The 9,952-nt window shown below is 47.7% G+C and overlaps 1 long non-coding RNA gene across 1 annotated transcript; it reads left to right on the top strand.

The window, feature by feature from the left end:
- Positions 1 to 1,475: 1,475 nt before the first annotated feature.
- On the top strand, positions 1,476 to 8,324 carry LOC129784239 (uncharacterized). Its single transcript, XR_008746703.1, has 3 exons — positions 1,476 to 1,614; positions 3,275 to 3,390; positions 7,895 to 8,324. It is a non-coding gene; the product is annotated as an uncharacterized LOC129784239 (long non-coding RNA).
- The last annotated feature ends 1,628 nt before the right edge of the window (positions 8,325 to 9,952 follow it).

Genomic DNA, 9,952 nt, shown 5'->3' with positions numbered 1-9,952 from the left:
TGTGTTAGGGCCAAACACTGTCGAAGCAAATCGCCTTCCAGGTGCAGCAGCACAGACAGGCAGCATGCAGATCCCTCCGGCTCCTGCGCTGGTTTCTCTTCTATGCCCTGGGGTTCCCCACCCAGAAGTGTTGCATAGATGCACATTCTGAGCATTTTTCACAGCTTTGATGGTGGGACCTGGGCCAAAGCGCTTTTGCTAGAAGCCTCAAGTGCATCCACAGAGTACCCACCGGTGTGCCATCCTCACTGTGGCGGGCACGGCACACATTAGCGGCAAGGCACTTTGCATCCTCACCCCCTGGGAAGAAAGCTAATTCCTCAGCAACGGACTGTTGTAAGCATGGAGCTGAATTTGGATTAATTTCTGTCCCCGGTGAGGAATACAGTAACATAGCTAAGAGAAAGACGGCCAATATTGCCTCTAAGAGCGGGCATCCCTATGTGCATTTTCAGTGTTAAACGGAGCCAAGCTGATGTGGACCTCACAGAGGGAATAAGCCACTGTGTGGCCGCGTTGTCATCTCTTTGCAGAATGACTTTCTTCACTGCAAGGCGAGATGTGCTCAGCAGCCTGGGGCCCACCAGGGGTATTGTGCTGCTTACAGACTTTAAAATAAATAAGTCTTGATCCCTCAGCTATAACCTTCAGCAGCATCAGTGTCAACATCTGTCTGTCCAGGCCTGGGTGAACACATCCTCCAGTCCTGCTCTGTCCCAGGCCTGTTCGCAGCATTTGAACTTTACTGACATTGTCAAGACACAGAGTCCACAAGGCAGCGGCTTTGTTAAATGACTTTCTGAAGGGACTGCGACCCAGTGTGGGAGGGTGAGGGCAGCCATTTGGAGAACAAACAAGAGCAGAAGAGAGAAAAATGCAGTTTACAACGGGCACAAATGTTAAAGCCTGCAAGAAACACAGAGAACATTAATCCATTAAGGACCAAATGGATGCCATAAACCAGGAATTTTTGTTTTATTCTTATTGCTTTGATTATAACTCCATGTTACCGAGCATCTATCCAGTCTGCAAAGGAGAAACTAAGTCTTAGCCTTCTGCCCAGGCTTTGTAAATCAGATTTCACTCAGAAAGAAGTTTCTGACGAGAAATAGTTTCCTCACTGTACAAATTTCCATCCTTTTTCCATCAGAAAATCTCCTCCTATCCATTCCTTAAAGACTAAGCTAGGTGCCATTGCATCTGCACTTTTAGGCAGCAATTCCAGAGACTACAGAAAGACTAAACTGTGCAATTCCCACATGTCGCATGCTAGCCATTTCCTCCCTCTACATTTATAGCGTGCACTATTCTTGATTAGCAGAAGGGATGTTGGAAGTGCCTCGGGTAATTAGTTAGCAAGAGAGAAGGATTCATTCCTGAACTTTGAAGCGGCAGAGCGTACTAAATGTCAGGATGTGATGTTGTATTGACATCACTTCCTCTCTTTCAGTCTCACCTTACAACCTTCCTTTTCTCTTTAGCCGACAATTAAATCATGCTGCAGACGGCTGGTGACATGGTGTATTACCCAGAATCTATTTAAAAATGAAACTCACTGGACTTATGGGCTATGATGTGAAAACAGATCCATTACACTCCAGTTTCATCTTGCAGGTGAGCGCCTTTTGCAAGATTGTAGCCTTCCCTTTTATTCTCCTGCTCAGATGCCACCAGCCAAGTAAGAGCAATTTTCTTTCAAATGCAAGGAATGGCAATAAACTTGATAGGAAAATCACTCCTAAGCAAATGGCAAGCCCATTACATGCAAAAGAGAGGGTGCTTTGCTGTCATGGGCAGATGTACTGCTGGTTGCCTGACCTCCATGGATCCAAGATTAAGAACAGGATCAGACTTCTTTAAAAAAATCAAACCAAATCAAATTAGGCTAATAGATATCATGAATAAAGACTTTTCAGTAAGGTCTTCCAAGGATAAGAACTTGTTTTCCCCAGGAGAATCTGGTAGCTTTCAAATTAAGGTATTCAATCTCAAGCTAAGCTCAAGTCTGGAATATATTAATGAAAGCTGAGACTAAAGAAGCCCCTTTTTTTTTTTTTTTCTCCCCCCAAACTAAGGGGATTGCACCAGTTTAATTTCAATCAGTTTTAAAACCACATGGTTACCCTGATGCAAAGCCATTTACCTGCACCTTAGATGTGCACAGACACCTGCAAGGAGCAGGGCAGAGCAGCTTACTGAGTCACCGCGGAGGAGTTAAGCTCTCTTCCTTGGCTATATGCATTGCTGCAAGTTGCTAACATGGTTCAGTTCAGCAGCTTGTAGCTGGTTTGCTCTATCTGCTCATACCCTCTGGTAGGGAAAGCAAAACAGTGGGAGAGGTAACATGAAGAATGTGTAAAATAAACTGATTTGCAAGTGCCTGAAATGCAGCAGGAAAGACCTGTCCTGGGATCTAGAAGGCAGGAGCTCTCCTACAGCCCAGATCCTGCCCTAGCAGGTGTCAGATCTCCTGGTCTCCTGAAGAGCAGCCTCTGGTACAGGTATGTTGCGTTGCACTGCACTGCCAAGAGGTTCAGCCCTGACCTTCAGGAATTCCCTCTCAGTTTCTGCTCTGACTGCGGTAACCTTTATGAGACAAGAGGTACAGGGGACACCAGATTTGTTTGCTCTCTCAGATCTGATGGGCTCAACACATACAGACTACCAAACCGCCAGGAAACAACCTTCCCTTGTCATACAGCTGTAGACAAACTCACAGCCCAGAGATGAAAGGGGGATTGCAGCTTATCTCCAGTCCCACTTTAACACCAGTTTCACGTCCGCAGCAGAGTACAGGATGGCTTTGAAAGCAGAAGATGACTAGGGGTGGAAAGCAATGAAGAACTGACTGGTATTTTAATATGACAGACAGCATCCTGTCTCATAGTCACATTTGGAAAAAATTCTCTTCTTAAGAAACAGACAGTAACCACGTTATATTGCGAGTATTACATAAAGTTTGGCAAATAAGTTGCAGTGCATGGTTGAAGAGATTTTGCATTTTTCCCTGCTCGTGGAAGGTTTTCTTCAGTAGATTCATTATTCTGAAAGAAGGGTTTCTTCCCCGGTTTTGCCAGCTCCTGCTCGTTCCCAGCCCAGTCCTGTGTACTCCTGATGACAGCTGCCCGACTCGCATGCCTGCTCACCCGGGGCCCTTCCAGCTTTCCCACTAGTGCCTGCACGACCTTACTGTGGCAGCCTGTTTCTGGTGACTTCTGTGTGTCTGACTTTCAGATTCACTTATAAATTATCTGCACCCGTGTCTCACTCTCAGACGAACGTTGCTGGAGGAAGAACACGACAGGCGACTGGATTCCGTGCCTGCATGCAAATCCCGTCAGCTGGTGGATTCACTGCCCATTGCAACCACAGGCTGAGCGGAGCTCACAGGTGAGGCATTTATAGGAAAACAGGTTTCAGAGTTGCACAGCTCACGTTTTTTGTCAGGGGGGGTAAAACAATGCAAAATGATCCAGCTTGACATGCAAGTCACCTGGAAAAATTCAAATTTGGGTGTGGGAACGAATATCGCTTCAGGTTCCTTGTCCTTGTCAGAGGTGTTCGATGCTGACTGCTGTAGCAGACACGGTCCAGAGCCAGGTGGACCCTCAGCTTGATCCAACTTAACCATTCCAGTACTGGGGGATGTTTCTCCTGCTCCCACCCAGTGTTCGTGCTGCTCCAATGTTCACATTCATTCAGCTTCCAATCAAGTGGAAAGCTAACATCTCTGGGACATGGAGAGCCTCTTCTTTTCTGCCTTTATTTCTTTTCTCTCTCTCATTCTTCCCTTCACCAGACTCTAGTGATCAGTGGACGAGATTTTTTTTATTAAAAAAACAAAACAAAACAAAAAAAACAACCCAAACCCACAACCCCAAACAAGCAGGGTAGCAGGCTGGGTGAGTTGACTTGGCCAAGGGATGAATAGCCATCGGGGAAGGGGGGACGGATGGCTGGCGCGGCAGAGCAGGGCAGCGTGGTTGCCTATTGTGGGGCTGCCCGGGGTCAGGGCGGACCATATGTCACCATTCCTGCGCGCGGGGCAGCGGGGTCTCCATGGAGCCCCATCAGCTGGGCCCTTTGTCCCCACGTCCCCCCACATATATTCATGGCCTCGCAATGCCATGCCTGGAGACAGAAACAAATTGATACATACAAGCGCCCACCCCGTTGGGCTCACATGACACATTTGAAGCAGACAATAAAAGGACATTTCAGACTGTTTAAAATCTTGAGAAAGGGCCGGTTTCCATGGCGATGGGATGGATGGGAGGCCTGTTGCGGCCCATTAAACTCCAATCACATGTAAATTTCTCCCCAGGCCTTGCTCCGTATTCATCGGCATCCGAGCAAGGGGGGACCGCCAGAGCTGCAGAATAGCCCCCTACAATAACCAGTTTGTTTATCAATTCAGGTGCCGTTTAATTGGCTCCATTCAGCCCCCTCTTTGTTTAAAGTAATAACCTTTACAAAGCCCCACTGATTTATAATTTCCAGCACTCTATTAGATAGGCTTCTTTAAATCCTTCATGCCACCTCATCTCTGGGAAAGAATAAATCAAGCCGAGACCCTTCATGATGGTACCCGCTTGTGGAAAGGGCTGCAATGGTGGAAGAGCCCACCAGCAGCCATTCCATCACACAGCCCTGGTCCGGCATGCCAGGTCTGCGTTTGCAGGAGGTGGTACGATGGCTCTGACCTGGCTTTAGACTTTTGCTCCTCTGCAGCATGGAGGAGTGCTGTGGTCTGTTTGAACATGGCTGCCCCGGAGGTTTGCAAAGGGCTAAGAGTCAGAGGGAAAATGTCTTGAGCCCAAGGTGATGGGAAGCATGGAGAAAACTTGTTTTTAGCGGCCACAGTCCCAAGGGCACGGCTGTGTGGCACACCGGCCCCTCGGTGCTCCAGGCTGCTGGCAGGCATGGGAGGCACAAAGCTCTCCAGGCATCTAACACACTGCCCCGGGCTGCCTCAACACCAGGGACTGTAGGGTCTTAATGATGGCCCAGGATACCCAAGAGTTGCTAGATAGGATGGGGGAGTGGCAGGCCTTTTGTTCTACAAAACACAGCCCAAACCTCCTAAAACATCCTCCAAAAAACCTCCCAGGAACACCATCCCAGACAAAGCTCCCAGCCAGAAGCAGCTCCGGGAAGAATTAATTGGAACCTTGAGACAAGCAGTAGAAGAGAAAGCTCCTGTGAAGACATGGTGACTCAACTAATTGTAACTAGATTTACTCTGTCATCCTCTGCTAAGGAAAGGAACTCATGGCAAAAATCACATGGGCCATCCAGTCATGAAAGCGGGCCACAAGCACTGGCCAGGACTAGCCTCATGCAGTCTGTGCAGATGCACCAAGTGGGGGAAAGGGACGTTACCCCAACACTGGTTACTGCCATCGAGTTAAAATTCCTGTTGGGGGGGGGGTGACAGCTTGCACCCACCCAGTTTTTGATTCTTGATAGGAATAATTGTCTATTAATAAGGTGAAAGATGAGCCCTTGGTGAAAGTCTGATGCCTGTGCAGGTGCACCCTGATTCAATAGATTCCACAGGGGCAGCTCCCTCGGACCAGGGGCTGCAGCATCTCATGAAGTCAGCTTTAGCCAACTTGTCTGAAAAAGCAGCACAACACACATGGGACATGCACTTTTCAGGTTTACTTCAGAAAGCCCTTCATCCTTGCTATGGATGCAGGAAGCACAGTCAGCCCTGCCAGGAGCAGGACCTGCTGTGGGAAGCCTGGTTATGACAGCTGACAAAACATGCAGGAGGCTGAAAAAAGGGTAAACTGAATGAAGATGCCACAGTGCTGTTGACAGAGGATATGATTAGACTTGCTTGTCACCTCTGTTGGCTCCTCCTTCCTTGGGGACCTGGGTATCCTGCAAATGTTGCATTCTGTTTCTGAGCGGTGAACATGAGGGGAGGGAAATGCTAATGAAGTTGTGGAGCTACTGTTAGGCTCACCTCACCTTAGAGCATGGAGTTGTTTCATTTCCTCGCATGCAGAACAGGTTACAGTTTGCAGTGGTACCATCCCCTGGTACTGGGCAGCCTTCTTGTGTCTTAGTCTCTGAAGTCAAGCAATTGCACGGTTAAGCTCAGCTTTCAGCCATTCACTGGTTCATCTGGCCATGCAGAAAAGCTGAAAACACAGTCTCTTAACAGCGCAGAAATGAGCTAAACAAAAATAACACCAAATCTGTCTATTTTTAGTAGCTGCTGGGTTTTGTTTGGTTATTTAACCAGTCACCACTACTTGGAGCTTGATTAAGGAGCTTGAACATCTGAGTAATTAAAAAAGTTCGCTATTGCTTTTCACTTGCATAGTGGGCAGCAAGAAAAGTGTGCTGCTGTCTTACACCAGTGTGCTTGAGAGGAGACTCAGGTCCCATGCTCTGCAAAGAGGATCCACTTCGGTGGAGGAAGAAAGAGGAGGGAAAGGGAAGCAGAAGAGAAGGTCAGGGGTTAAATGGCAGGATTGGAAAGTTTTTTGCAAGTGAAAAGTGGGTTTTGCAAACCTAAGAGTAATCCCAATGGTTTGCAAAGCTTTCAGACTTGCCCCCCAGCCCATGCAAAGCTGCCCCTCACTGTTGTTTAGTCGCAGGGCAGAAGGAGCAAATCCATGAATACATTATCATCTAGACAATGAGCTCACATCCCAATCTTTATTTTTCAAATGAGACTTAAAAAAACCCCAACCTGACACAAACATGAAAGCCCCCTGATTTTTCTCCACTTTTCTAGGCTCCATCATGCAGAGAAGCTGCTCAGAATATACCCGCTCCGCACACATGCACGCATCTCCTCGCTGATAGTGAGACACGGTCTAATTAAGAAGAAATCTACACAAACCCTTTACAAAGTCTGAGTGGCAGGTTATTATTGTAGCAAAGTGCAACCTCTGCCATTTTGTCAAGAAAGCCCATCAAATTAGAGAGAAATAAGATGTCCATCTGTTTCATGAAAGGCAGCATTGCAAAAAAATCAGATTCCCACAAGTTCCTTAAGTCCCAATTATTCCCAGATTATCTTTTGAGATCTGGAGATCTCAGTTGAATAAACCTGTGGCCTCGTTACTGACAGCCTGGTGCATCTCTAAGGAGGGCAGTGTGGAATCCAGGCCCCTGGGTTAAGGTGTCAATCCCTCGGGTGACCCCGGGGGTGAGGGATGCTGCGTTATAGACTGACAGCAGATAAACAGTCTCCACGCACCCTCGCCTCTGGCGCTGCAGCCGGGTGAACAGAGAGGACAGTCGCCTTAGAAAGTTAAAGAATAACGAGGGAGAAGGGAGGGGGGGGGGGGGGGGGGGCGGGAACGCGGGGCTTCATCCTGGCTTTGGGGACTTCAAACCAAGAGCAAGGTAAATAATATCAGAAGGGAGAAAGGCAAAAGTCATCACACTGGTTGCAGAGGTGGCTTTCCAGCTGCATCAGCACCAGAGCTTCCTTTCATGCAAGGAGACAGACCTCATAAAGGCCTTTCAGAGATGCCATGAAGGCTGTACTGCAATCATTTTTGTGAATGCCCCAAACTTTGTCATCTTCCATGTTGCAGCTGGTCAGCAAGCTGCTGGGGATAGATTTACCACAGCACTGCAGATCTGTGAGAACGAAACAAGATTGTCCTGCTCTCTTACCACTAACCTCTGAATTGCTTTTCTTATACCGCATCTTCTCTCTCATTTCCCTAACAAGGCTATGGTTATTACCTCCTTTGCTTTTAGGACTTTTTAAAAGTACAGTCGACTTCAATTGCAGACTTTTACTGCTCAATTTTTTTTACTTCTCAATTTGGGTTAAAAATGAGAATGAGACTGGGCATATAGAGTAAGAATTCCAGCTCTAACACACACCTTGTTCCCCTCCCTTCTGCTTCACCCACAGAGCTCGAGCCTTATTTTGTTCACACCAAAGCAGAGAGCATGTTCTCTTAAAAGTCAAGCAGGCACAACGGTGCATATAAAGGCAAGTGTGTGTCCCCCTCAATTAAACTCTATCATCCTCTTTTCATCATGGGGCCACAAAAGGAGAGAAAAGGCTTTGGCAGCCAACACCCATGAGCCTTTGTGGATCCATTGGCTGGGACACCCAGTGTCATGGGATTCAACCATCCCCCCCATGGCTGTGTCCACATATCCTCACTGTAAATGGGGCAAGAAGAATCCTCAGTTCTCCCTGGCTCCACTTCCAAGCTGCCCAGACAGCATGGATGTATGTGGAAAAACTTTTTGAAGCCTTTTTTTCTTCTTCTTCTTCTTCTTGGTTTTTTTTTTTTTCCCTTTCTATTCCAAGACTTTGATTGCAAATCCTTTTGTCTTTCAGCTCCAGGGAACTCCCCCATCTTGAAGGTAGTACTTGGCAGATGAGGGGAAACTTCACAGCAGAGATTGCAGGCTGAGCCCTGGAGAGAGGACGGGCAAGCAGGGGGTGGGGTGGGTGGGAGAAACTCATCGCTTTATTAAATTGTTCTAACAATCAAGGCTTTCCAGAACATTGCTGGGAGCATACATCCTTCAAATCTGCATGCATTTCCACTTCAAACGCTACACAGAATCATCCTCATTACTAAAACTGGTGTCCCAGCTCCCCAAAACGAAAGCTTCTCCAATTCTCTCCAAAAACACTGCTGAAGTTTAAAAAATATAAAACAACAACAACCACCACCAACACCCACCAAAAAAAAAACCCAAAAAAGAGGCAAAAAAGGAAGCCCCGAAGCTTAGTCATGGTGTTCCCTGTCTGGAAGTGTCCCATGCCAGGTCACTCGAGAGCAAAGCACCGAAGCTCTCAAGCTGATGAAATGGGGAGCTTTGAGCACAGCTGAGCTGCGTAGATGCCCACATTTTAGTCCAACTGGATACCCAACAACCGGTCCCCATGCTCAGCCTGAAACCTAGGCACACAGCAGCCAAGGAGCCAGACCTTCCTCCTTGTACCAGTGTCCTGGACAGTTTTCCAACGATAACACAATAGCTTTTTGCCAAAAAAGAAGCAAGCAAATGGAAAGGCAGCCAGTGGCGTTGTGATGAAAACCACACAGAGCTTTTCCAGCAAGAAAAGAGCAACGATTTTGGTCACCTCCAAACAGAAACACAAACAGCCTCACAGAAAGGGGTGTCCGTAACAGCACCAGCTCCCCATGTAGAGGCGTTTGGAAGGACACTTTCCAGCCCGGCTGAGGCATTGGTAGCAGCGCTGTTGAATGTCTCTTCAGATACTGCCTTGGTCCTCTTCACCTGGCCACTGCACGCAGGACTTTAGGAGCACGTGTTGGGATCCAGAAGGAAGGACGGGGCTGCAGACCCAGTTTCACTGCCATGCGCTGGCCTGTGGGAAGACACCCACAGACTGTGGTGGCCAGGGGCTCAGGTTTCCAGTGAAGGCTGGCTCTGACTGCTGGGGAAGGTGCCTGGCAGCCAGGAATTGAGGCAGAAGTAGAGGGAAACAGTGCAAAATGGGTTTGGTTTGTAAACTGCTCCGAGAAGCGAGAAGCAAACCAGAATGCAACAAACGCAAATACCTACGGAAAAGCAGCTGGAGGGAGGCAGGGAGGCTGAAGGCATGCATTAATATTCCAGGGAGAGGTTGCCCTCCATAACCACTGGCCTTCCCTGGAATTTACTCCCCCTTGCTGCACCCTGCGGCAAAGCAGAGCTGTGGGACTGTCCCAGTCAGGTCCCTTCCATGTAACCCTGATGGGAAAGAGTCAGGGGGTCTCTGGTGCCAGCCACACCTCTCTCCTTCAAAGGCATTAATAGCGCAAAAAGGAAAGAAAAAAGAAAACATCTTTTTATTCATGACCCAGATTGTTTTTTAATGTTCCTGGGGAGGGCAAAAATAAACAACAATCTGCTATATTGAAGTTGGGACACCTACCAGGTCAAACTATTGCTGCATTAAATTGTGCGATGGGACAATTTCCATACAAATGCTGAAAAGAGG

This window comes from Falco peregrinus, chromosome 3 (genome assembly GCF_023634155.1).
Source record: "Falco peregrinus isolate bFalPer1 chromosome 3, bFalPer1.pri, whole genome shotgun sequence".
Classification (NCBI taxonomy): domain Eukaryota; kingdom Metazoa; phylum Chordata; class Aves; order Falconiformes; family Falconidae; genus Falco; species Falco peregrinus.
The sequence above is the reverse complement of the archived record's forward strand: the minus strand, read 5'-3'. Positions and strand labels throughout refer to the sequence as shown.